The following is a 26212-nucleotide window of genomic DNA, read 5'->3' on the forward strand; positions in this document are numbered from 1 at the left end:
TCAACCTAATATCTGATTCCTGCCCCTGAAGCCCCCCTCCAGAGTTCCTCTCTTGCCAGGCCTCAATTCTAGTTAGGGATAAATGTCAAAATTATTTTAACCAAATTAGCACAAAAGCACACCTCACTATCTTTGCAATACATTTATGGAGGTAATTGGTAGGGGTGTGAACACCTTGCTCCCCTTGGCTAGGTATTCTATTTCTGATCACCCAGATTTCAGGCTGAAAAACACTTGGCTAAAGAGCAATAATGGCTTGACTTGAAGTTCACATCCTGCCAGAAAATCAACAAGGAAACTGAAGATGATTTCTCTGACCAAATAGAATGTGCTATTCGAAAAAGTTCACAAGAGGAGTGTTTTGACAACCAGGTAATTTTAAGAGAAGTGGAAAGTAGTAGGCTTTTACCAAACCCATGTTTAGGGGCAAAGTGAAGCAGTGAATGTGGAGAAAGACAAGTTCTATGACAAGCAAAGGCAGGACATCAGAGTGCAGTTTCAGTAATTTACTGGGACAAATGCTATAAATTGGACTGAAGGATGCAAAGCTGCTAGTCAAGACAGAGCAGCAGCTTAGCTGTTTCAGTGTCTACTTCCCTAAGCAACCACCAGTAGAAGCTGGGGAAGAAGGCAGTACTATCAAAGAAGCAGATTATTTAAAAAGTCACATAATGACTGAAGTAATTGAGCTGAAAACATATGATATTAAAGTAGCTCCTGGCTCTAGGATGTGCTAAGGATCCCTAATGCCTGATAGATAGATAGATAGATAGATAGATAGATACACACACACACATACACACACACACACACATATATATATATATGTATATGTGTGTATGTATATATATATATATATATACACGTATATACATATATACATATATATGTACGTATATATATACATATATATGTATATATATGTATATATTAATGTTTTATTTTTGAGAGAGAGAGAGAGAGAGAGAGACAGCATGAGCAGGGGAGGGGCAGAGAGAGAGAGAGGGAGACACAGAATCCAAAGCACACTCCAGGCTCTGAGCTGTCAGCACAAAGCCCGATGTGGAGCTTGAATTCCCAAACCATGAGAACTCCAAACCGGCTGAGCCACCCAGTCCCCCTGAATGCCTTATTTCTGAGGTTTACTTGTGATTCTGCCACTGATAATACTTGAAACCAATTCCACTTCTGAAGAATTTGCCAGAATCCCAGATTGGAGGGAATGTAAAAGGCAGGTGCACTGCCCCTCCCACCACCACCACCATCACCTCTACCAGCATTACCACACAGTCTGAGGCTTGTATATCCAAAACCCACATGGGAAAAAGTTCAGCCCACTTTGGGGGAGCTCTATTAGACTCCTCAGTCTTAAAGTAATCTGAAACAGGCCTCCAAAGAGTAGGCCCAGTTCTGCTCTCCAATGCCACTCAGAATAAATTCACTCAGTCTCTCACATAATATCATTCAAATATTTAAAGACAGTTTCGTTTGCTGTGAGTCTTCATTCCTCCAAGGCAAACATCCCAATCCCTCAGAAGAGTGACAAGTGCTCTCCCCAGGTTCTGCCTTTACTCTGAGCCCCACCTTTTGTCAATATCCCCCAAGCACAATGCCAAAAACAATGGATTCTTCAGAGGTGGCCTCATTACCCCTGGATAAAAGGTGACTATCACCTCCAGAGTTTGGGGCTTTTGTATCTAGATGAAACCAGTCTACAATTGCATCAATGCATCCAAATTAACCATTTTGGCCAGTATACCAGGTTGTTAAATCATATTGTGTTTGCAATCAACTAAAACCACTAAATCATTTTCACAGTGCTGCTGATAAACCACACATCTCCTTCATCCTGTGCTCCTCCTGTAGTCTGCTGTTTATTTGAAGGACACAACTATAGATCTTTACTTTTAGAAATCTTTAGAGCTACTTTTGCTTTTTGATTAAAAAAATTAAGTATCCAATACTTGCATTTTAATAAATTCCAAAATATCTTTATCTTATCTCTTCATTCATTACATTTGAAATCATTTCCACAAAGTAAATTAAAATGAACACATTAATTTGTTTTGGTAAATGTATGTAAAATGTTGTAATTAATAAGAAATATAAGCTTGATAAGTCTTACCATTGTATACTATTATACAAAATCAGAGTTGTTAAATTTCATCTTGTTACTTACAATTATTTTAATTATTGAAGATCTTTGTGTATCCTGATTTAGAGATGCAAAATAATACTCCTCACTTTCATTTGTGTAGCCAACTGATAAATATCTCCATTAATGGCTAATTTCAAGACACTAAGAAAAATAAGTGACCAGATTGAAGCGACCAACAGCCCTAAGGTACACTGTTAGCAACGAGTAAATATCATTAACTTTAATCATCACAATCCCAGTATAGTCTTTTCATGAGTCAGGGGTGCCTCTAGCTTTGGACTATCATTTGGTTCAAATGTACTTGACCATATTAATTCAGATATAGAGTGCTTGAATCTAGACACAAAACACAAAACTCAGGAAGCTCTTCAGAACATAATAACAAAGAAAATGAAATGCTTTAGACCAATGAAACTATATTTACCAGGACTCTGCTGTCAGTTACAAAAAGAAAATATTAATAATAATGACTACTAATAATGAACTGCTCAAGGCAAAAAATAAATTGTGTTGGGCCCATGTAACTGAAAAGTCTAAGGTAGTGACAGCAGGACGCTGGGCTCACAGTGTGCTGCTGGGACCTAGCTGTCTATCTCTCAGCTTTACCTCCATGTAGGTAGCAAGACAGCTGCCAGCATCTTCCACCCTATTCCATCTCAGAGTCAATTCTTGAATAGTAACACCAGCCCAAGACCCAGAAATAACTAAAGGAACCAACATTGGGTCCAAATGACACTCAATGGCCAGGCCAAGTCACATGATCCCATCTGGACCCCGAAGTGAAGCCTTTTCTAAACACTGCGAGGAAGGCAGAAGGAATTCGAGGTACTGTCACCAGAAGAAGGTACAATGGTTGTTAGATGGGCCCCAACTTCAAATGACTGTGGCATAAGCCTAATAAATTTCTCATGGTACACTATCCACAGGAGAACACTTGGCCACATAAAAGAAGGAGGTGGGGCTGCTATGGGTCAGACTAGTAGGAAACATGTTCCCAGGTGCAAGCAGCCAAGCCATCTCTCTCAGATTTGCAAGACATGTAACCACGTTTTCCATTTCCAGTGTGAGATTCATTCTCACTCGGGGCCAAGCTGGCATTGTATGCTGCTAAATAATTTATTTTGCTGACATGAAGTTAAAAACCAGTCATGTCTGCCTTGCAAAGTACCTTGGAGATCAAAGATTTAGTTCAAGATTCATGCAGCTGACTTCCTTACATATTTAAAAAATTTAGGGTAAATTTAATCTTACTCCATGCCTGATTTATTTATTAAATTTCTACTGCCTAAGAGTAAGAAATTTAATGTTTTTTATGTGCATGAAAGCATGTAGTTTCTACATCCCTCTTTTCTGCTGTCTCCTATAAATGAAATGCCCTCACTTTTACTCTGCTTTTACAGTCACATCCTTCATATACAACAATCTAAAAATGTTTTATACCAATTTAAAATCTGACAAATCTGATTAAAGAAAACTCACATCCTAAGCCTAATTAATATCAAAAAAATTCTTAAGGAGACTGCAACTTTAAAGGAACTCTGATGGTTGATTCTGTGACCAGATTTCTAGAGACGGCATATCTGTTTCTCTGAGAGTTTCCTTTTTAAGGAGCATGGGAAGCTATTATTAACACATAGGAAAAATCTATAGAGAGTAGATTATGTTGGTCATATCAAATCCAATTCCCTTCTGGAGTGAGGCTAATTTAGCTAGGCAATTTTGTAAATTAAGTTAAAACAATTTGATGTTATAGGCTGAAACTTACTCAGTTAAAGATCTAGGTAAACAATAGTTCTCTAAATTTCCATTTATACATCAGCTCTATCAAGGTGACCCCATATATTCCAGCTATCTGACAACCACCTTAAATTGCACACAATTCTATTGCTAAGTCTTTCACCTCAAACAGGGCAGAGCTCCCCAGAGCTGTAACTCAGGTTCACCAGTAGGTGGTCCTCATATCTACATTCTTTGTATGATTGGTCTTCCCTTCACTCTCCATGACTGTCTTAGAGTCCCTACAATAAAAGTCAATACAAATATGTGGATTTGAAGGATAGTAATAGCTAAGAAAGCAAAATTGCAATGTAGTGATAAAAATCAGAATGGGTTAACCCCAGAGGCTATTGAAAAACACAAAGAAACTACTACAAACAACCATATGCAAATGTTTAATGAAATACACAACATCTGGATACTGCAGGCTAAAGTCTGCAGAGAACCCAGAAATGCATTCCTTTATAGTCTAGTAGAAGAAGCAAGAGAAACGATACAAGTCAAAGAATAGAAAGCTCTTACGTGATGTCTTAAAAATAAGACATTCACTAATGGGACACTATGTAGAGGCACAATAATGGTGCAAATGAAGAGGGAAATCACTACGAGATAAGCTGATCAAGGAAAGTTTGCAGAACACTACCTTTTTTACACCTGGCTATCCTTTGATGGGTTCCTTCCAATCTCAGTTTAAACGTTACCTCCTCAGAGAACCTCCCTGACTCCAGATTAACCTCCCTCCCCTTCACTCCTACAGCAGCCCATTTTTCTCTTTTGCAGACATATCACAATTGAGACTCCATAATGAATAGTATAATATTTTTTTCAAATATCTGATTACTATATTACAAATTCAACAACTAAAGAGATCATGCCCGTGTTCCTAGCACCTAGCAGCGTCAATAAATAATCCAATAAGTAATGTGTAAGTAAAAAAAGAGGTTAGAGTGGAAGAGAGCCAAAGCATAAGAGACTGTTAAAAACTGAGAACAAACTGAGGGTTGATGGGGGGTGGGAGGGAGGGGAGAGTGGGGGATGGGTATTGAGGAGGGCACCTGTTGGGATGAGCACTGGGTGTTGTATGGAAACCAATTTGACAATAAATTTCATATATTGGGGAAAAAAAAGTAATGTGTAAGTAAATAACGAATGAACCATCTGAATTTGACTGTAAAATAAAATCCTAAAGTACATCACTACTTCTATGTCTGGTAAGGCTGTATTTCTGACACATTTGTCATTAAACGAAACTCTAATCTTTCTTCAATTTGAACTCTAGAAGTGTTGGCAATTTTGACAATCTTCAGTAACTTAGAGAGAAGTGAACATAGTAAAACAAGATGATGTCTATATGAAACTCAGAGGAGCATTAAAAAAACTATTTAAGGAATAGGGATTATTAGAGCTTCAAGAATAGATGTTTATTTGCAGGCTTTATTGTGAACATGTTTTGGGATTGATGAAATTAATTTATGAGGAAAGTGATGTTCAGTTAACGTGCAAAGATGTTGAAGTGGCTCTGGGGGTCATTTGTCTTTCCACTATGGTGCTCCATTTAATCGTGACCCATTTGAACCCTTACTAATGACTTTCATACATTTGTACATAAGTGGCATAACAGTGAAGTAACTCTAGAAATAACTCTCTAAATGTACAAGAAAAGCAGAAGTATAAGGATATACAATTCTTTCTTACTGTTTCTCTGCTGGAGTCTCTTATTCCTTGGGTAGTAAACATTGTAGCCTAATATGAAAAGAAGTTCCCAAGGCTGAAAATAGTAGTTCTTTAAAATAGCTTAATGTGTTCTTCAAAACCAGTAATCGGATTAAGCAGCCGTGTCTTCGAAGGAGTTAGCCAGCCTTGAAGCTCAATAAAGAAGTTTGTCTTTCCTGCAAAATGAATCTAAGAGTAAATTTTCATTTCTACAGAGGGGCCTGAGGCTGTCTGTTCCTTTGCTCTCAGACTACAAGTTAAAAACTATAAATGGAAGATCTTAACCATGTTTCTTTTTTTTATTTTTCCCCTCCACATACTTTTTTTTTTTAATTTTAATATTCTGGCACTTTTTATTGGATCAGTAACAACACCCCTTGCCATGTTACCAGTACAATATTATTACGTACTTGCTTACTTACTTACTTACTTACTTATTTACCTTGGTCTTTTTTTTTCTTGAGGAATGTAGAGCTTTAGCTAAATGATACGTGACTTATCTGAAGTTATTTGGCTAAAGTTATAAATTACCATAAACATTTGCTTTGGAAGAATCCATATGAAACTATAACTCTAAGTGGTTTATGAATTTTTTATTCCCACTAATAGCAAATCTCAGATATACACAAGGGAGAAGGTAACCCACTATCTTAATGTTCTGCAAGAATATCTCTAGAGAGGAAAACGTCATATGCTAAGGTCAAAAGTGAAATGGGCTCAAGTCTTCATGTTTGATTCTAGAGACCTTGGTCAAGACAACAAAAGAATAGTATCTCTTTGTTACCACACTCAACATAAAATATATGAAGAATTTTAGGTTCCTTGAGAACGTGTTTTGAAGTGCTGGTAAATCACACATTTGACATAGTAATTCACAAAGAGTAAAAATATTAAAGTGGATTTGGGTCTCTTAGATGATTTGTTATCTTACTCAGATGAAAAAACCCTCCAAAGATTAGTCCTCTGCCACTGAACAAGCCTGTACTTAAATCATCTCAGATATCTCTAGGAAAGGAGATTCAATAACTTACACTAACAAGAAAACAATATTCACACACAAGAAAGTCTTCCACCCAGACTGTCTCTCAGTGCATTTACATTTGTTACTGAAACTGGGAAATGGAAGCTACAGTGCACTACTCATATTCCAGTGCAGGAAACATCCCATTTAAACAATTAACTTGACAAAGAACAATCCAAATCCCAAAGTTATTTCCATATCATGACCCAGTGGAATATGTTTAGTTGATGCAGCTTCAATGAGTTCCATATAAGTGCTATTTTTTTTTTCTGGTCCCTTTTTATTTACAATGTGTTGGATATTAAAAAAAAAAAAATCTTGATGATGAGTTACCTCTATTTGTAATGAGAGAGAAGAGCTGATTTATGATTTAGGTTGAAATTGTCACAGTTCCTTTTTTCTGACCACCAAGGAGCAATGATTATGTTGGTGACTAGCCGATCTGAATTATGTGAATTCAAAAGCCCATCAAAACTACGAAACCATCCTCCCTAATTAAATACCGTTCTAAAGCTCTGGCACAAAAAGCAAAGGATGAAGGACAGTAATCGTAGAGGAAGTTGGAATAACTACTGTCTCCTTTTGGATTCATGCACTTTTTTTTTCTCTAGTTTATTCACTATAGAACTAGCTGGACTTTAGCTGTGTTTTCTTCCCAGACCTACTGGCCAGGAATGAAATCCATATATACAATGAATTCTAACAGTATTTCTTGACATAAAAATAAAAAGAAATAGATGTTACTATATAGAGTTCACTATATTATAATTATACTTACATTTTTTATCTAAATAAGCTTACAGAGCACATTAATCAGCAAACTACTTAAATTGAGCCTGTGTAGGGATTGGGGTAGGAAGAGACAATAATAAGGAGATGAGGCATGGCAGGAAAGAAAGAAAGAATGTTTTGTGGTGTCTCCCTGTTTTAAGTTACTCAATAAACATATCTCCTAAAAGCTAACCCTCAAGTGTATATTTCATCCCCAAGTAGACCGATTCTCAGTAGGGTCCATCATGCCTGCTACAATTAGGGATGTCATGAGGCCTTCGTCCTGCACTCCATCCTCCCTGACCCTGCAGATGCCAGGGCTGAGAATGAATCAATGGTAGGAGCCTCTCCATCATCTAAACACATAGTTTGTCTAAGTATTTTCAGTCTCGAGCCACTGGATATGGTAGTCTTTACTACAAATACCACTTATTTGCATTTCCTCCCAAACATGCCCCAAACATAGCATAATCTGAGTAGAAACAAAGGAGGAAGTTATTTCTTTGTTCCTTTCTTCAACATCAAGAGAATGCCATGCATAACCATCAACCTTTCTTTAGTGTTCCTCAAAAGAATTATGAAACAATTTGATGGGGCCATTGCAAAACAATAGTGAATGCCACCATTTGTACTTGAATCCTAGGAACCCATTAACCTTTGGGGGTTTTTTGTTGGTTTTTTTTTCACAGTGGTAATTTTGGGGTGAGGGTAACAACTTCCATGAGCGATTTTACTGATTAATCAAATAATTCAGACAGCATCAAGGGTAAATTCACCTCATCTGAGCTTAATCTTAGTATTAAGAATCACATTGGGGCACCTGGGTGGCTCAGTCGGTTAAGCTTCCAACTTCAGCTCAGGTCATAATTTTGCTGTTTGTGGGTTCGAGCACTGCATCAGGCTCTGTGATGACAACTCAGAGATTCTGTGTCTCCCTCTCTCCCTGCCCCTCTTTCACTTGTACTCTGTCCCTGTCTTTCAAAAATTAATAAAAGTTAAAAAAAAAAAAAAAGAATCACACTGAAAGGCACTTCGATCACAAGGATAGATAGTAAAGAATAAAATCTGAGAGCCAGCAGCTTACTGCTGGACTAGAGGATCACAACTCTGGCAGAATATTAAAATCATCTGGGGAACTTTTTAAAATGCATATGTTCAAGCCTCATCACAGGCTAATTATAACCAGAAAGTCTGAGATAGCTGTCCCTTGAATGGTATTTTTTCAGACTCAGTCATGATTCTAACACAAGCCAGGGTTGAGGACCCCTGGTCCACTATTATTACCCGCACCCGCTTGGATTTTGCTACAATGCTGAGATTTTTTTTTTTCCAGCAAAGTGAGATACACAGACCACCACAGCAGCAACACTAATGACCACTGCAGAACATGATTTCAGCAATAATGCTGCAGCAACCAGCAATCCCCCAAACCTCAGGGGCTTCAAATAGCAAGCTAGGTAGTTTAAAATGCATGTCTTTTAGATAAAGACTCTTAGACAAAAATGGGATTTTCCCTAACATCATTCTTAGTAAGGGAATCAGGCTGAGGAGGACCCAATATCCATTCACACACAAAACTAAAGCAGGAAAATAATGTATATAGAGAATCCCACAGCTGCTTTTAAAGCTTTCCTCCAGGGGCGCCTGGGTGTCTCAGTCAGTTAAACAACTGAACCTTGGTTTCAGCTCAGGTCATAATTTCATGGTTTGTGAGATCGAGCCCTGCACTGGGCTCTCTGCTGCCACCACAGAGCCTACTTGGGATTCTCTCTCTCTCTGACTCTCTCTGCCCCTCCCCCCCTCTCTTTTTTTTCTCTCTCTCTCCTCAAAATAAAAAAAGTTAAATTAATTTTTTTAAAAAGCCAGAAAGGTTTCCTCCAATTCAGACTTGCATTTGTGGAGAAGTTAAGTCTCAGTACCACTTACTTCCATAAAGGACAAGAAGTATGACTACAGCACTTGACAAAAGGGAAGGAGGATAGATCCGGAAATCTTTGGTGATCATTGCTGATGTTCACTACTGTAACTCACCAACTTGCTTCAGCTTTCCATAAGGCCATTCAAACTAAGAAGACATAAGGTTTGAGAAGTTCCTCAGAAATGCATGCAGGCCAAATCTTCTCACAACCAGACATGCAGCCACAGACATTGCAGTTTATGAAGGAATTAGGTTCAAAGATAGGTGCATAAGGTAGAAATCGTGTCTAGCAAAAAGCAACTTGGAAAATGAATTTAAAGTTCTCATGCTGACACATTAATGACACAGTAGCTCTCAGTAAGTCCAATATAGCTAGCTTTTCCTTGTGTTCAGAGCAGATCTCAGTTTCAACTAAGCAACAAGTGAAATACTTGATTCTCATTCTGGGGCCAAGTTAAACAGAAATGCATTATCTTTTAACACAAAAATATCACCCAGACAGGCAAAATGCTACAGGCCAATGAGTCAGCAGATAGCAGAATCAAATTACCTATCTCAGGTTTAGTCCAGTATAGATGACCGTTGAAGGAAAAGCGGGCAGAATTTTATATACTCCTTACATTGTTATTCTCTCTATAAAAATTATTGTCACTAAGATTGTTTTACAGTTGAACTAGCATAAACTAAATGCACACATGATGCAATTTCCTTTTGTTTGTATAACACATTACAGGATGTGCTTCTTACTCTTTTCTTCCCATTCAAATTATATTCAATTAATACTACAGTTCTGTAGTATCACGCATTTGTGCAAAGTTAAACTATGTAAATAAGAGAGTATTATAAAGTCCTAAAATATTTGAAATATCAGAAATAATGTAAATCATCCAAACCTTCTTTTCAACTAGCAAAACTGAATGATTTCTAAGCCTGTGAATTGTAAATTGTATCTATATTATTATCACGTAGTAACAAAACCCAAGGTTTTTCAGGAGCAGTCTCAAAGTCTGCAAGTTTTCTACAATGCTAGGTCAAGAATTTCTCTCACAGACAGGAAATCATCAAAACCCTAGAGGAGAAAGCAGGCAACAAACCCTTTGACCTCCACTGCAGCAATTTCTTGCTCGACACATCTCCAAAGGGAAGGGAATTAAAAGCAAAAATGAACTCCTGGGACCTCATCAAGATAAAAAATCTTCTGCACTGCAAAGAAAACAATCAACAAAACTAAAAGGCAACCAGAAGAATAGGAAAAGATATTTGCAAATAACATATTGGATAAAGGGTTAGTATCCAAAATCTATAAAGAACTCACCAAACTCCAACCTGAAAAACAAATAATCCAGTGAAGAAATGGGCAGAAGACATGAACAGACACTTTTCCAAAGAAGACATCCAGATGGCAAACAGACACATGGAAAGATTCTCAACATCACTCAGTATCAGGAAAACATTATTTCAAGTTGGCTGAAACTAGAGGAGTGTCCTTAGCGACAAGAGCATTTGTATCAGGAAATAATGGTGGGGAAAATCCTGGCATTTTGAAGTGTGGTGTCGGAAGGGAGAGAGCAGCATGAGCAAAGAAAAAGAAGTATGGGAGCTGTGGTGCTCTTTGGCCAACCTTGAGAAGTCAGGATTGTCTACTGGGAAAGTAATGAGATACAAGAATTCTACATTATGCTGTATCTAGATGGTAAGAGGCTTGCCTGAAGGCTAAGGAATATAGGTGTTTGTAGAGACAATGAGGAGTTCCTGAAGGTTTGTGAGCAGGACACAGTGTGCACTATGTACATTTCTAAGAAATTCAATCTGTGATATAGGAGGCAAGAATACTGGTTTTGCTTCTGTATTTAGTCAGCAAATGTCCACTCTGTTTCTATTTTATGACCCACACCATGCTAGGTTAAGTCTTTAAAAACAAACAAACAAGTGTTATAGAGTTAGAAGGAGTTGGACTTGTTAACTGATGAGATTTCACTTACAAGAAAGAGGAGGGTATTCATGTCAACTCAGAGAGCTAATGGTGTCTCCATTCAGAGAAAGGCAGGATTGTAAGGCAAAGGGCAGAGGTGACAGAACTTATTTTGGACACATCCTATGATATGCCTGCAGGACATTCTCAGCAGCTGCCTGCTGAGTAACTTAGAACATGGCAGGGAGAGACATACTTGTAGGATGGCTTAAACTGGGGTGTCACATTTTCAGGACAGAAAAAAATGATAGAGAAAAATGTGCAATTATTAAATGCAGAGCCAAAATCATATAAAAAGTGATCTAAAGAAATCCCACATGTCTATAGATATTAATAGTTCAGTATGATAGTTCAATCTAATGCATACATCATAGAATTAATAACCAAAGAAGGATTTCACCTCTTTTGTTCCCTCACATGCCATTTAATGGAAATGCATCTTCTTAAGGAAATGATGGAGGATAAGACAGAAAGAAGGAAGAGAGAGATAAACCAAAATATTCTCCAAATTGGATAATCTCTGATCAGGGTGAGCCGTTAATAAAAATCCTTATTTTTTTTATTCCTTAAAACAAGGTAAAAGTAATACCTAATATATCACAGACTGCATGCTGTAATATTGCACTTATTTCAGTTGATCAAATATTTCTGTCTGCCCATGTCTGTGTCACTTCTCACTTCTCCCTTTTCACCTTTCAATGCAGAAATAACCAAAAACATACTAAATAGAAAATAACAGAGCTTTCAATTTTTTTCCCTGCTAGAATAAAGACCTTCTCTTAGCTGCATGTAATTATAAACACGAAGGCTATATCAAAAAGAACCTATGTGAGGGTTAGTTTTGCAGACCCCAAGTATTATACAAGGGAGGATCTTCCCGGCTAGGATGGTAGGAAGACACATTAGTATCTGCTGCCCTTTATATACAAAAAAACAAAAGTTCTGCTTCACCCCTGGGTGCTTCAGGATGAGTTGGCGGCAGTGGTGGTGGGTGCTACTGAATAATCTAAATGCTCTGGCCTAGGGATCCCGTGTAATAGATGCTGCACTTTGACAAGATGGCTCAACAGAATTAGGGTAGAATTTGTGTCTGTGAAACAAAGGGGTCAAAAGTGAGATGGTGACATGTATACAAAGCACAATAGTAAGTGTTATAATAAAGAGACAGTATGCACACAATGGCTCAGAGAAGAAAAAGGTCATTGCCAATTGGTCAGAAAGAGAAAAAGGTTTTATGGAAGAAACAGATGAGCCAAGGCTCAGGGAATAGCTGGTGATGGGGGATGCATATACCCTATTCACTGTGAAAGGAAAGACCCGCCTTGGCAGGAATTATATTAGAAAATCACAGGGCATTAGGGGATAAAGCTGTAAGGGCCAGTATGCCAGATGAAGGTGAATGGAACTATTAACTAGAGGTAAAGGGGGGAAAAGTTAAAAATCCTGGTAGCATGATAACATATTAGCCTCTGTGTTTGGAGAACATTAATCCAATATCTTCCACTCCAGAACTGATTAGAAAAGGATATATCAGGAGAGTGGAGAACAATCTAGCAGCTGCTGCTAGAGTTGTGGCAATAGAAATAAAAAGGTAATTTGAAGAAATTCTCAGCATAACTTGATTAACTGGACTTGGGAGGTGAATGAGGGAACGGAGTCAAGGCCAGCTACAGAAACGCAAGCTCAGATAACCAGACAAATGATGCAGCCAATGAAAGGGGTGGGAAATTCATTTTTATTGAAATCTGCTTAAAATGACATATTTAGGAAAGATGCCATGGAATCTTGTTTTGTATGGCCAGCTAGGCTAGTGGCCAAAAGGGACTCAACAAACAGCAAAGAAATTAGATAAGATTCTTTCTATTACTATTGCCAAGTCACATATACGTATCTTGATTTCTATGGCAGTATGGGTTGTATTATTTCCTTTTTTTTTTTTTTTTTTTTTTTTTGCCCATTTTGGCAGTCACCTCTGTTATGCCACACAAAGTCAGATTGGTTTATTCATCAAATTACTCTGTTACAGACATGGACACAATGGAGGCTTCATCAGTTTGGTTCCTCATCTTATTTTTCTTTTCAAAAGCTCTGTCCACACATTGAAGCATCAAATAACAACCTTCCCAGTGATGCACTGTGCTACAAAAAAGGAAAAATGTGTCTCAATACAAAGTCTGATCTTTACCACAACAAAAGCAGAGAACATTACATTATCTAAATGAAAAGAACATTTATTTCAGATCCTGTGTACCACAAGTGCCTGAATAAAAGCCAAACACACAAAAAATGTATGAAAAATATATATTAAATACATATAATACACACACACATATGTATATACATATATATACATGTAATGAGTTAAAAAATATCATATTTGAGGAAAAATGGGATGGAATCAAATTAAAGTTTTAGTGTTTCAAGTGAAGGAAAAAAAGCCTCTGATTGTCTTTCACTACTACAGGATACACTCTAATTGAATTATGCTCTTTTTCTTCCTTCAGCTCCTCAGTGTCTGGGTTCTGCCTCTTTCTCTTCCTCCTCCCCTCCTGGCTTAGCATTTTCTGTCGGTCAGTGACCCAGGCTTATTTTCCTTCTATTCAAGCCCAACTCCTCAAAATCTCACATTCCACTCATTAGAGTGATGGGCACTTCATTCTCTCAGAGCCCTGTGTCTCTGGGTGTGATCCACAGACCACCCACATCAGCACCCCCTTTAGCGTAGGTAAAAGGCGGAGTCCAAAGTGCAGTCCAAGTCAAAGTGAGTCGGACTTCTCACCCCTTCCTGCATGTCTCACTCTCTGGACTTCCTCCACGTCTCAAAGTCCTCTTTTATTTTTCCACTATCTTGATTCAGCTTGTACAAAAATTGGATAAAAGCAAAGTATGTCCTGATACAAGCCCTGCCATCGGGGATGTACCTACCTGAGGCCCTGTGCTCAGCTATGGCAAGTATTTTATTTACTCAATCACTAAATTAAGCAACTATTCTACTCAGCTATGTCTTTAATAGTTAAACTCAACGCTCCGTCAGCTGCAAGTGGAGTGATAGCTTTTTCCGAACAAGAAGTATCCACCGTAGCAGACCTCTCTGATTTTAAGGCGGCAAAGATGACTTATAGCCCAATTGGGGCAACTGTATCAAGCAGATAAGTGAACAGAGATGACAGTTAATATGTATTGAGTATCAACTCTATACAAAGAACCACTAAATGGTCTGTAGGATACATGTAAGCTAAGTATCCTGTACTTAATTTGGGAAAATAATCCCAACATATGAGCAATTAAAAGAAGATTTTGGCTTAAAACAGAATATTTGACACATGACGGTACAAAATATTCTGGCCAATTCAAGAACTGCAGGTTCAGAAATGCCGAGATATCAGCAAAGGTTTACAGAGAAGATGAGATTTGAACTAAGAGTAATAGGAAGAACAGGAGAGGGACAGGTTTATCAAGGTGAGGAAAGCAGATGATGGACAAAAAGGCAGAGATGGCAAACCAAAAACCATGTTTAAACATGAATACACTGGAGTAGAAATTCCAATCAGAGAAAATGTAGGAGAAAGGCTGAAAAATAAAGGAAGAGAAAGAACATAGGGTACTGATTGCCTATGGTTACGGGTGAGGAGGGGGTGACTACTAACAGAAAAGGAGTTTCTTCGGGAGGGATGACAAAAACTTTAAAATTAGAATATGATTGGACAACTTTGTGAATATACTAAAACCCAGTGAACTGAATATTTTAAATGGGTATTTGTAATGGTATATGAATTCTATCTCAATAAAGCTGTTAATAAAAGAGACGGAAGATGGCTTGACAATCATTGTCACTAAAAGGTCTTCACAATTATCTCTTATATAGGTATTCCAAAATCCAACAAACATCTCTGTATATACCCAAAAAATACATGACTGTTGTTATCCCTTTCACACTTTGCCTAGGCAATCTCCACAGAGTACAGCCTTCCTCCCTTCTCTCATGTTCTTATTTACTTGAAGGTATAACACACTTAGTATTCATCACGGCTCTGGGAAGAGTAAATGATATTAGTTACATCCGATTTCCTCTATGAAAGAAATGACACTGAGTTCACAATGTATCTGAATCTCAAGAGGCTGCTGTCTTTTGTCCACAGAAATTTCCCATCAAGTTAAAAACACTTGTCCCTAAACCCATCCATTCTGTTGATACACGAACGGCTTAAAGTAGCTAGTTATTGATGGATTTCAGGATGGATCCAATACATTCCATCTAGCTCTATCCTTTACATTATAAAGAATAAAAATGGCACAGTAAAAATAGCTTAACTACACTGTTATTATTACTGACATGTGCTGAACACTTTCTACAGACACTCGTTAAATCCCCACCACAATGCCATGATGCAGGTTTAATGACCCCCATCATGTAGATGAAAAAGCTGAGGCTCAGGAAAGTGTAGTAATTTTCCCCATCGCTAGGAGGTAGTGAAATCAATGTTCAAGCAGGTCTATCTGACGCAAGCCTAGCAAGAAATGTTCCAAAGGGAGAATGAGCAGAGTTGTAGGTAAGTACAAACAGCACCTGAAGTTGGAAAAGAAGAAAGTGTTATATTTGAATCATTTCTTAAAAGCCTTTGGATGCTTTTAAGTGTGAATGTGTACCTCTAATTGCCTTCTCATCCATGAGCCTATTCTCATGATCATATTCTGCATAAATGCTGCAGTGTTATCTTGGAAACATGCAAACATCTTTCACGTTCATCTTCATTTTTGAAGTTTCTTGAATGTCTAGATATAATGAATTTTATGTTAGTATTCCCTTGTCTGCACACTAACTAAAATTGTGATGTGATTTAGGAATAAAAATATAAATATGAATGACTTAGCATTTTTTTACATGTTTATTTATTTTTGAGACAGAGAGAGAATGAGACAGAGCATGAGTGGGGGAGGGGCAGAGAGAGAGGGAGACACAGAACCCGAGCAGCTCCAGGCTCTGAGCTGTCAGCACAGAGCCCAAAGCAGGGCCCAAACCCATAAACCGTGAGATCATGACCTGAACCAAAGTCAGACGCTCAGCTGACTGAGCCACCCAGGTGCCCCATGACTTAGCATTTTTATAGAATGAAATAGTAGAAATTTTGAGATAGGCTAAAATGATTACAGTTTAACATGCACCCAGAAGAAAAGGGAAACTATATGCTAACATACTAAAATGAATTAGGTATGCCAAATTTCTTTTTGATACACTACATTTATTTCTCAAGTTAATGCTGACCGATAATCTATTTTTATTCAAAATAAATAAGCCCTAATGCATATACAACTGTTGTCTATCTTTGTCTACAGAAGGTGCTAAGATTCCTACATCTTGCCAGACAAGTAAAAATTATGTGGGTCCACAAATTCATTTGGTAATAATTTGTTTATGCAATGATAAAGCAGTGAAGTTACCCATGTTTAAGTGTAAAACAATGGAAGATATAAATTTAGTTTTACTCGAAATGAGAGAGTGTTCCACTGTTCTGCACAATCCATTAACTACTATACCTAAACAAAGTCTTTATAATGTTATGTTTCTCATTTCATGAATTTTTATAACTAATGTGTTTTCAACCAAGAATAATGTGGCGATTAGAAGAGAATTCAATAAGAATATGTGGCAATGCAGGAAGTATAGAAGTTAATGAATTCTTCAGTGACTAGAAAACAATTATCGATCACCAATGTTTGGAAAGCTTTAAATCAATGTTTACTACAAAACATTTTCTGAAAAAAAAAAATCAGGAGGAAGTAGATTAAAGGTTTGAAACCAATAAAATACAGTAGCCTCCCTTATCCGTGGTTTCACTTTCCACAATTCCAGTTCCCCAAGGTCAACCTCAGTTCAGAAGCAGATAATCCTTCTTCTGATATAAGGTCAGAAGGTCAGTAGTAGCCTAACACTACATCACAGTGCCACCCATGTCATTCACCTCATTTCATCTCATTCCGTAAGCATTTTATCATCTCACATCATCACAAGAAGAGGAAGAAAATAGGACATAAGATACTTTGAGAGAGTGACCACATTCACATAATTTTTATTATAGTATATTGTCATAATTGTTATTATTTATTAATTATTGTTAGTCTCTTACTATGCTAATTTATAAATTAGAGTTTATCATAGGCATGTATGAATATGAAGAAACATAGTATATAACGTTCAGCACTATCTGTGGTTTCAGGCATCCACAGGGTCTTGGAATATATTCCCTGAGGATAAGGCGGGGGGTGGGGGGGACTACTGGATTGATTTTTCTAACTTTGTACGCTACTTTGTGGATTTTAGACTAATGCTTTTTACATGAACATGGCTTGTAGGGAAAAGCTACTTGACAAACTGTCTGAATTTCTGAGTTGATGTAACTGCAAAGAGGGAGAAATTAATACACTTCTAGCTTGGGAACCTCAGTTAATAGCACAACCTAAATAGCTATGGATTTGGAAGATCTATATAGTTTCACACTTGTTTCTTATTTACTTAACACTTTAGATCAGAAAAGATTAAAAATTGATTAAAATTTTCAATTAGGTTCACTATCAATTAGGTCAATACATTTCAGCATTAGAATATGAAAAGAGAGTAAGACACTTCATTTCTGTGATAATGCTGAAGGATGGGAGGGTCAGAGTGGAGAGAGAGAGAGAGAAAGAAAGAAAGAAAGAAAGAAAGAAAGAAAGAAAGAGAATGAGAGAAAGACTGATTACAGAAATGAGAATAATATAATTAAAATCTATCAATTATACAAAATCCAGTTAAAGTTTTAACTAACCAATAATTTTCTATGACAGCTAGTAGTAGTAATTATCTACTAGTGAGTACATACATCGGAGCTTACCTTTTATTTTTGAGTCAACCAACTTGAGAATGTATTTAAAAAATAACAAAATACTCAAATGTTCAACCAAAAAACAATAGATCATCTATAAATGGAGTGGTTATCCCCTGAGTAACATCTGATACTAAGATATTCCCTGAGTAACAGAAACTAGAATGACATATATCAATCACTTTTCCCTTCTTTTAACCATTCTCAGTGTTACTAATGCTTGATCTACAGGGTCAGCCCTACAGCCTCTGGTGCCCTTCAAATGTCTCCGTGACATTACCACCCCCTGGTGGTTTGAATGAGAAACTCCTGCTCCCCTTTGCTTCCTTACAACCTTATTTCTCCCCAGCTGTATAAACTCACAGTGTATTTTCACTGTTTCCATATCTTCCTGCCTGACCCAAGGAATCAGTTTTCAGATTTATTCACATATCCAACTCTCCATGTTTCAGCTTCTGTATCTCTTCCAACTTTTAGTTACTTCCTTTAGGAAAACAATTTTCTCTCTCCTTACCCTTCTTTCTATCTCATTCTTTGATCTCCATAATAAGTTAAAAATGGATTAAGAGTTTAGGATTCAGGTAAATCATCACTAATAACTATTATTTCTAATGACAGTACTTTAGAAAATTATACCAGAGGCATAAATGAGATGTAACTATATCAACAAAAAGGAAAGTCACAAATGCAATTGAAAATATCAGGACCAGCAGTATCTACATTAAGTGCAATTTTTAAAAATGTTAGACTCTGTAAATCTACATTAAATGTAATTGAAAAAAATGTTGGGACTATTAGTGTCTACATTAAATAATTTGACAGGTGTCCAAAATATCATCTGAAATCTCCACAAATGTTTTCCCCATCTTTTAAAACCCTTTAACTAAATATTCCTATATATTACAAGTGTTATACATTAAAAGCTAGTCCTAGTTTAATTTTGATTTTTGTTTTGGGCAACAAAACATTCTACTTTTTTCACTATTAACCTGGAACATTTTATAGACTATACTGTAGATAATACAGATTTTACTGGCTAGTGTTTGACTAAACACTCTTTGTGACACTTCCTAGAGAGAAAAGTTCCCCATGTTTTATATCACTGAGGATCACACAGATGTGGAGAACATGTCTCCCTCCTACAGAACAGAGCAGAGCTACAAGGGCTATGTTTGCTGAGAACAGACACTTGCAGCATAAAAGAAAGACCAGGTAAGGACAATTAATATAATTAGCATTTAATCTGATCATGACCCCCTAAGACCATGACGAGAGGCAGCCTCATGAAGAGAAAAGAACACTAGTTTGGAACCAGATGAACTCAGGCTTTGATTGGCAATCTACCATCTACCTATTTAACCTTGACGAAATTGCTAGGTTTTCTGAGCAATGATTTTCCTCATCTGCAAAATGCAGCTAGTAAGGCTTATATTCTAGGGCTGTACTAATGTACACATATATGTATGCACACAGACATATACATATACATATACACATGCATATACATTCACACACATATATTTCCCTCCAACCCCCTAGTCACCGTTCTTATCACTACGTCCTTGTGCATGCTGGCTTTACTCTCTCAGGCTTGTTGCATGAAGCTCTAACAATACTGGCGGGCAGATCTGGTCTTGTATCTTTATGGCTTCATGACAGAAGGGAAAATAGGGCTTCCTCTAACTAGAAAAATCAGAACAATTTCTGGAAAACCCTTTTACTGGCTTACATTGAGTTAAATGGCTGTCATAAGACAGATCACTCTGCCCTGGGGGGTGTAGTACTATACTGAACCAACATGAGCAGGGCAAAAGGCCTCAGCCAAAAGAGGCTGGGCAGGCATCCTAAGCAGATACAGAGGCTGCACTATACGAACACCATGTCCACATCTTGGATTCTTCACTCTCCAGAGTTAATTTTTTTAAGTTCCTAATCATGTTTCATGCCTCAAATATCTTATAATAATACCTCAACCATCTTATTTTCCTAGCTGGGTACCACTTCCAGATTCACCTTTCCACCACTGTCCTTTCAGATTACTTCTCGGCTCAAGAACAAACATTGGTTTTGTGTGTCCTGTCATAAAAGATCTAATCTCTGCCACTTAGCTTTGAAGTACCTCAATGCCTGGACCTCCCTTGGCCAGCCAACCTTATCTGCATCTATTCCTTAAGCTGAGCCATTCTTCTTGGATACTTAACATTCCCTGTCTCATCACAATCATTTTTCCCCCAGGTCTCCCATTATGTTAAGCTCATTAGTTAAAATGGTCTACTCTCCCATTTCCAAATTCCAATCATCCACAACAAACTAATGTTCTAATGTTGTCCTATTTTTTATAGGCAACTCATACTGATCCCACCCATTCTTGAATTCTTACAGCACTCAGGTAGAATCGATTTTATAATAATTTCCTATTTCCTATTTGTTTTGCTATCTCTACACTTCAGCTGTAAGTGCTGGAGAGCACAGGCACATCACAGAGCCATCTTCCTCCCAGACATCTTCCTTAGGGACATTGTCCTCAGAATGCCAGGCATAATGGGCCCTCAACAACAAACACTTGATTTTCGTGCCATTTGCAAACAGAAAACTTGGATATCCTACAAAGTTAACCCTAAGATAAAAACACACAGAATTGTTCTTTGATTAAACTCATCCATCTCATTTCTCTGTAGCTGTCATGAAAATGTTATGTTTCCAATTCAACATGTAAGTCCAGTTCTGCTACTGGATAAAGGTCATCTTCAGATGCCCTTCACGTGACATAGAGGGAGTCAGAAACTGGAAATCTGCACATTTACAACCAGAACTCTCCCACAGGGGTGACCTGGTGCTTTTGTTCACAAAAAATCAGCGGTCTGTCATTGTGAACTCTAGTGACCACTTTTCTGAAAACATCTGAACACCTTACAGGGTGTTCAGTAAGGTCTTCAGATGGGATGCTCCCGAATCCTAAGTAGCCAATTCATCCTTAACATCAAGCTGATAAGAAAAACACCACTGCTTCATGTCTTAACTGAACCACTGTCAGTGGTTGCTATTTTCAGGAGTGCTGAAAACTTTCCAAAGGAGTGGCTTCTTAAGGTGTCCTTTCTTTTTCTTTTTTAATTCATGAATTCACAGAACCTAAAATGTCCTAAAACTTAGATTTACAAATCTGGCATTCTTTTGATTATTATTATTAAACGTTTATTTAGTTTTGAGAGAGAGAGCACACTAGCCTGAGAGGGGCAGGGAGGGAGGGAGACAGAGGATTCAAAGCAGGATTTGTGCTGACAGCAGAGATCCTACTTGGGGCTCAAACTCACAGACTCTGAGATCATGACCTGAGCCAAAGTCAGACACTTAACCAACTGAGCCACCCGGGCACTCCACAAATCTGGCATTCTAAAGCAAACAGATCACACCAATGGCTTTATAGAAAAACAAACTACACATACTGCAGTTCTATGGTTCTATTTATGTAGAAAATTGCTGAAATGGGAAGTCATAGCAGGAAGGAATCAGGAAAGCGAACAACTGCTGATTTGGAGCGATAAGTGTTTCAAAACTAAATTGAAAAAACCAAAGCAACCATATGTTTTATAAACTTAAATGATTAATGTTTACTAAATCTTCTGATAGGACACTGTTTTTGGCAAAGCATTAATTTATAAGAAAACAGAATAAACGGGCAATCCAGCACATTTCATAAAGGATAACTACATTTCCCAGTTATCCATCTGGGTCCTTTTCATTTCAGTGGTTTAATTAAAACTCAATGGTATTATCAATCTGTTACATTTTTCATGTTGATGGTTATTACATTTACAGTACAGCAGGAGTACAAATTAAAGTGAGAACATGATAAATCTCATTTCCAAATTTCATTTCTGTTTCTCTAGTAACTAATACTCTGGTAATATTTTTTAGCTCACTCATGTTTATAGAACAATTTTCATGATTTTTTTCTGATTACAATAAAGGATAAAAAAGATAAGTGTGATTTTTTCAATAGCTTATTTTTCTTTTTGCATGCAATACATTTTATGACTCTTCTATCAACCTACTCTGTAAATATATTTGAGTTGGGCTCCTCAAAATCTGTAATAAACTTGTTTTTATTTATTTCTTTTAAAAAATATTTGTCTTTTATCTGAATGAAACTTTAATTACTAGACTTCCTCAAATTAAAATAAGAAGCATATAATTCAATGATGAACCCTGGGGATTTAATTTATATGGAAAACATGGTTATTTTCTGTCCAATCAGTAACAAAAGAAATGGGTACCTTTTTCATATCAAGAATGCCTCCTCAGGGGCACCTGGGTGGCTCAGTCGGTTGGGCGTCCGACTTTGGTTCAGGTCATGATCTCACAGTTGATGAGTTTGAGACCAGCGTCGGGGTCTGTGCTGACAGTTTGGAGCCTGGAGCCTGCTTCGGATTCTGTGTCTCCCTCTGTCTCTGCCCCTCCCCTGTTCATCCCCTGTCTCTCTCTCTCTCCCAAAAATAAATAAAAACATAATTTTTTTTTAAAAAAGAATGCCTCTTCAAACCCAGATTATTAAATATATATTCTTTGGGGTATGCCAGGGATATAGTCATATAATCTTGTTAACAGATGATTATAAATCAGTTTATAATAATGCCAAAAAGTAGGATGTAGCAGGTTATACTGAAAAAAAATGCTATTCAAATGCTTTCAAAATATTAAAAACTATACAACTATAAGCAATGTACTGAAAAATCAAATTGAGGCTGACTTCCAGAAGAAAAAACATGTACAAAACTCCTCTCTTCTTCTCCCTCCCAATCTCCTGGCCTGGAGAGGATTCCCATGATAAGAATGGATATAATCCAATGTGTCTTGACAGACAATTAGAAGGGCTTTAACTTGGTGACTCCTTAAGAAAAAGAAACAATTACATTGAAATAACTGGTGTCAAAAATTGATCTGGAAAATCTCTACTCCTGTCAACATTCTTGCATTTCTAAGCACTGGTTGTCCCCTATCAGTGTCTGCCAACAGTCAGTCCTGACTATTTACACTCTTAGTTCTTTGACCCAAGGTGGACTTGCATCCCTAGAGGCAAAATTTACTATGATCAAGTCAACCTTTCTCAGAAAGAAACACCTGTTCCTCAGAAATGCTAATGAAATGCCCTACAGTTTGACAAACTTAAGCTCTTTGCTACTTACACAGCTAAATTTATCTGTTCAACACTTTGAACAAGGGCTTCATCTCTGAAGCCAATTATTTAATAAGGATCCCTCAACATTATCTAAATGTCAAAAGATATATGTTCTAGTTGGATAGCAGTAGAAGAAAATCCTCTTGTTAGTATTCCAGAAGTCGATTTGCCTGAAACTCGAACCATGTATTGGCAGCATAACAATGAGAAGACAACTCCCCCAGAAGGGAGGATACCTGAGTGCCCAGTGGAGGAAAGCCTCTTCTAACCAAGTGTCTAGGTGTGTAAGGTGATGATGATCAGGACAGAGCTCACAGAGCCAGGGGTGTTTCTGCTGTTCTTAAAAGATTAAAACAAGCTAATTATGTAGAGAACAGAGAAAAAGTCAGAAAAAAAAAGTCACAAAGTCAGAAGGGGGAGGAGGAAGGGAGAGAGAGAATAAGGGGAAGAAGAAGAAGGACAGATGAGAGGGAGAGGGGAAAAAAACTAGTAAGTAAGAGATATTCACTTTGCTGGAAGGACAAATAGTCCCATATTGCTCAAAATTGTATGTGATGGCTTATTTCCATATCTTAGCTATTGTAAATAATGTTGCAACCCAAGTGTCCATCAACAGATGAATGGATAAAGACACAATCAAGTATTACTAAGCCATAAAAAGAATGAAATCTTACCATCTGTAACAACATGGGTGGATATATAGGGTAATGCCAAGTGAAATTAGTCAGCCAGAGAAAGACAAATAGCATATAATTTCACTAATATTTGGAATTTAAGGAATGAGGTAAATAAACAAAGAAAAAAAGAGACAAACAAGCAAACGAAAAAAGACTCTTAAATCCAGAGAACAAATGTGTAGCTACAGGGAGGGAGGGAGGTAAGGGCATGGGTGAAATAGATAAAGGAGATTAAGAGCATATTTATCTTTTTTTTTTTTTTTTTTTTTTTTTTTTAATTTTTTTTTTTTTAATGTTTATTTATTTTTGAGACAGGGAGAGACAGAGCATGAAAGGGGGAGGGTCAGAGAGAGGGAGACACAGAATTGAAACAGGCTCCGGGCTCTGAGCTGTCAGCACAGGGGCCTGATGCGGGGCTCGAACTCACGAACCGCGAGATCGTGACCTGAGCCGAAGTCGGCGCTCAACCGACTGAGCCACCCAGGCGCCCCAAGAGCATATTTATCTTGATGAGCACTGAAAAATGGATAAAATTGTTGAATCATTATATTGTACACTTGAAACTAATACAGCACAGTATATTAATGATACTTCAATTTTAAAAATTATTAAAAATATATGGGATAGATGACAGACTATAAAGCCGAGGCAGAAGACAAATCACAAAGAATCTTTCTGGTGTACAAAGGAATTCAGATTTTATCCTTTTATCCTAAAACCGGTAGAATATTTTAAGCAGCAAAGTTTCAGAAGCAGTTTTGTTTGTGTTTTATAATGATAAGTTGGAACCAGTTCGAAAGTTGGAGATAAGGAGATCATTTAAGAACAATAGGATAGCAATGCATTTGAGAAACAAGGAGAAAAATAGGAACATTTAAGACAGAGATAAGGGAAAGGGAATTAGGGAGTGGTGGGCTGGGATAAGGACATTTTTATTAACACAAAAAGTATGGCCAAGAAGATCTCACAGAAATTCATAGAAATGGACCTAAAAGGTTCTCAGCAAGCTGCTGCTGAGCACCAGTTTGGACCAAATGAGTTTGAAGTGATTTTGTAGCATCCAGGGAGATCTGCAGGCCATAAGCATGTCTGGATTTCAGAATAAATTTGGAAATGCATATGTATATCTCCCATGTATATATTTTGAACCAAAAATGAATATTAAAAATGTACCTATGATTCTGAGTAGAAGAGCTCAGACAAAGTACAGGGAGACTAGAGCTAAAGGCCGATGCTTGAGGAATAAAGACTAAAAGGCGAGTGAAGGAAATGAGCTTATCAAAAAGAAAAAAGAAATGGCCAGAGATGTAGGATGAAATGAAAAATGAAAAAAAAAAAATTTTCAAGAGAGAAAACAATTTCCAGGAAGAAAATACTCCAAATACCTCAGAGATATCTAGGAAGGTCAAGATCAACACATATGTGTGTGGTAACCTTTACAATTCCAACTATTTAAGGGAGATATTATCATTATTATTGTTGCTTTTGTCTTTATTTTAAATCAAGAAAATAAAGGCTCACAAGGTTTATGTAGCTGGTTTATGTAAACTGACAAGTGAGTGGTAGAGGAGAATTTAGAAATACCTTCAGTGAATAAAGGTAAACAAGGTTGAAGAGAAAAGCATTTTTTAAGAGATGCAGAGAAAGGGACAGGGAAACAGAGCCAATGTAAGAGGAGAGAAGGACTACTTATTGGAAAGGAAGTGAACCAAGAGAAATTATCAGAATGGAAAGTTCAAGGGAAGAGATGAGACCAAAACAGTAGGAGGGACCTACCTGCCTCAGACATGGGAGGAAGGAAGGAATTACATGTACACAAGCAAATGCAGCACTAAGGAGACTGTGAAAGTGGAGAGATATTTTGCCTGATTTTTATTGTTGCAGTTTGCTTGTTTGTTTTCGTGGTAAAGTTGATCAAAAGCTATTTGCAGAAAGAAATGAGACTCGAAGAGTTGTAGAAGAAACACAATATTCTACCTAGCATTCCTAAATTATTTTACACCCTTACATTTTTAAAGGAGTAATGTCATATTCCTTTCCTTCACCAGCAATATCAACACAATATGTGTGTTGTTTAGGAGGGAGGGGAAATCAAGACAACTGTGTCACTAAATTTAAACAAATGTGCAGATGGTTAAGGAGATTGAAACAGCAATCAAAAACTCCTAAA

At 37.2% G+C, this 26212-nt stretch overlaps 1 protein-coding gene across 1 annotated transcript in view; it reads right to left on the minus strand.

Moving 5' to 3' along the window:
• The window catches only part of THSD7B (thrombospondin type 1 domain containing 7B), an 860293-nt gene that overhangs the window by 671091 nt on the left and 162990 nt on the right, over positions 1 to 26212 (minus strand). The window lies entirely within an intron of this gene.

This window comes from Panthera onca, chromosome C1 (genome assembly GCF_046562875.1).
Source record: "Panthera onca isolate mPanOnc1 chromosome C1, mPanOnc1 haplotype 2, whole genome shotgun sequence".
Taxonomy (NCBI): domain Eukaryota; kingdom Metazoa; phylum Chordata; class Mammalia; order Carnivora; family Felidae; genus Panthera; species Panthera onca.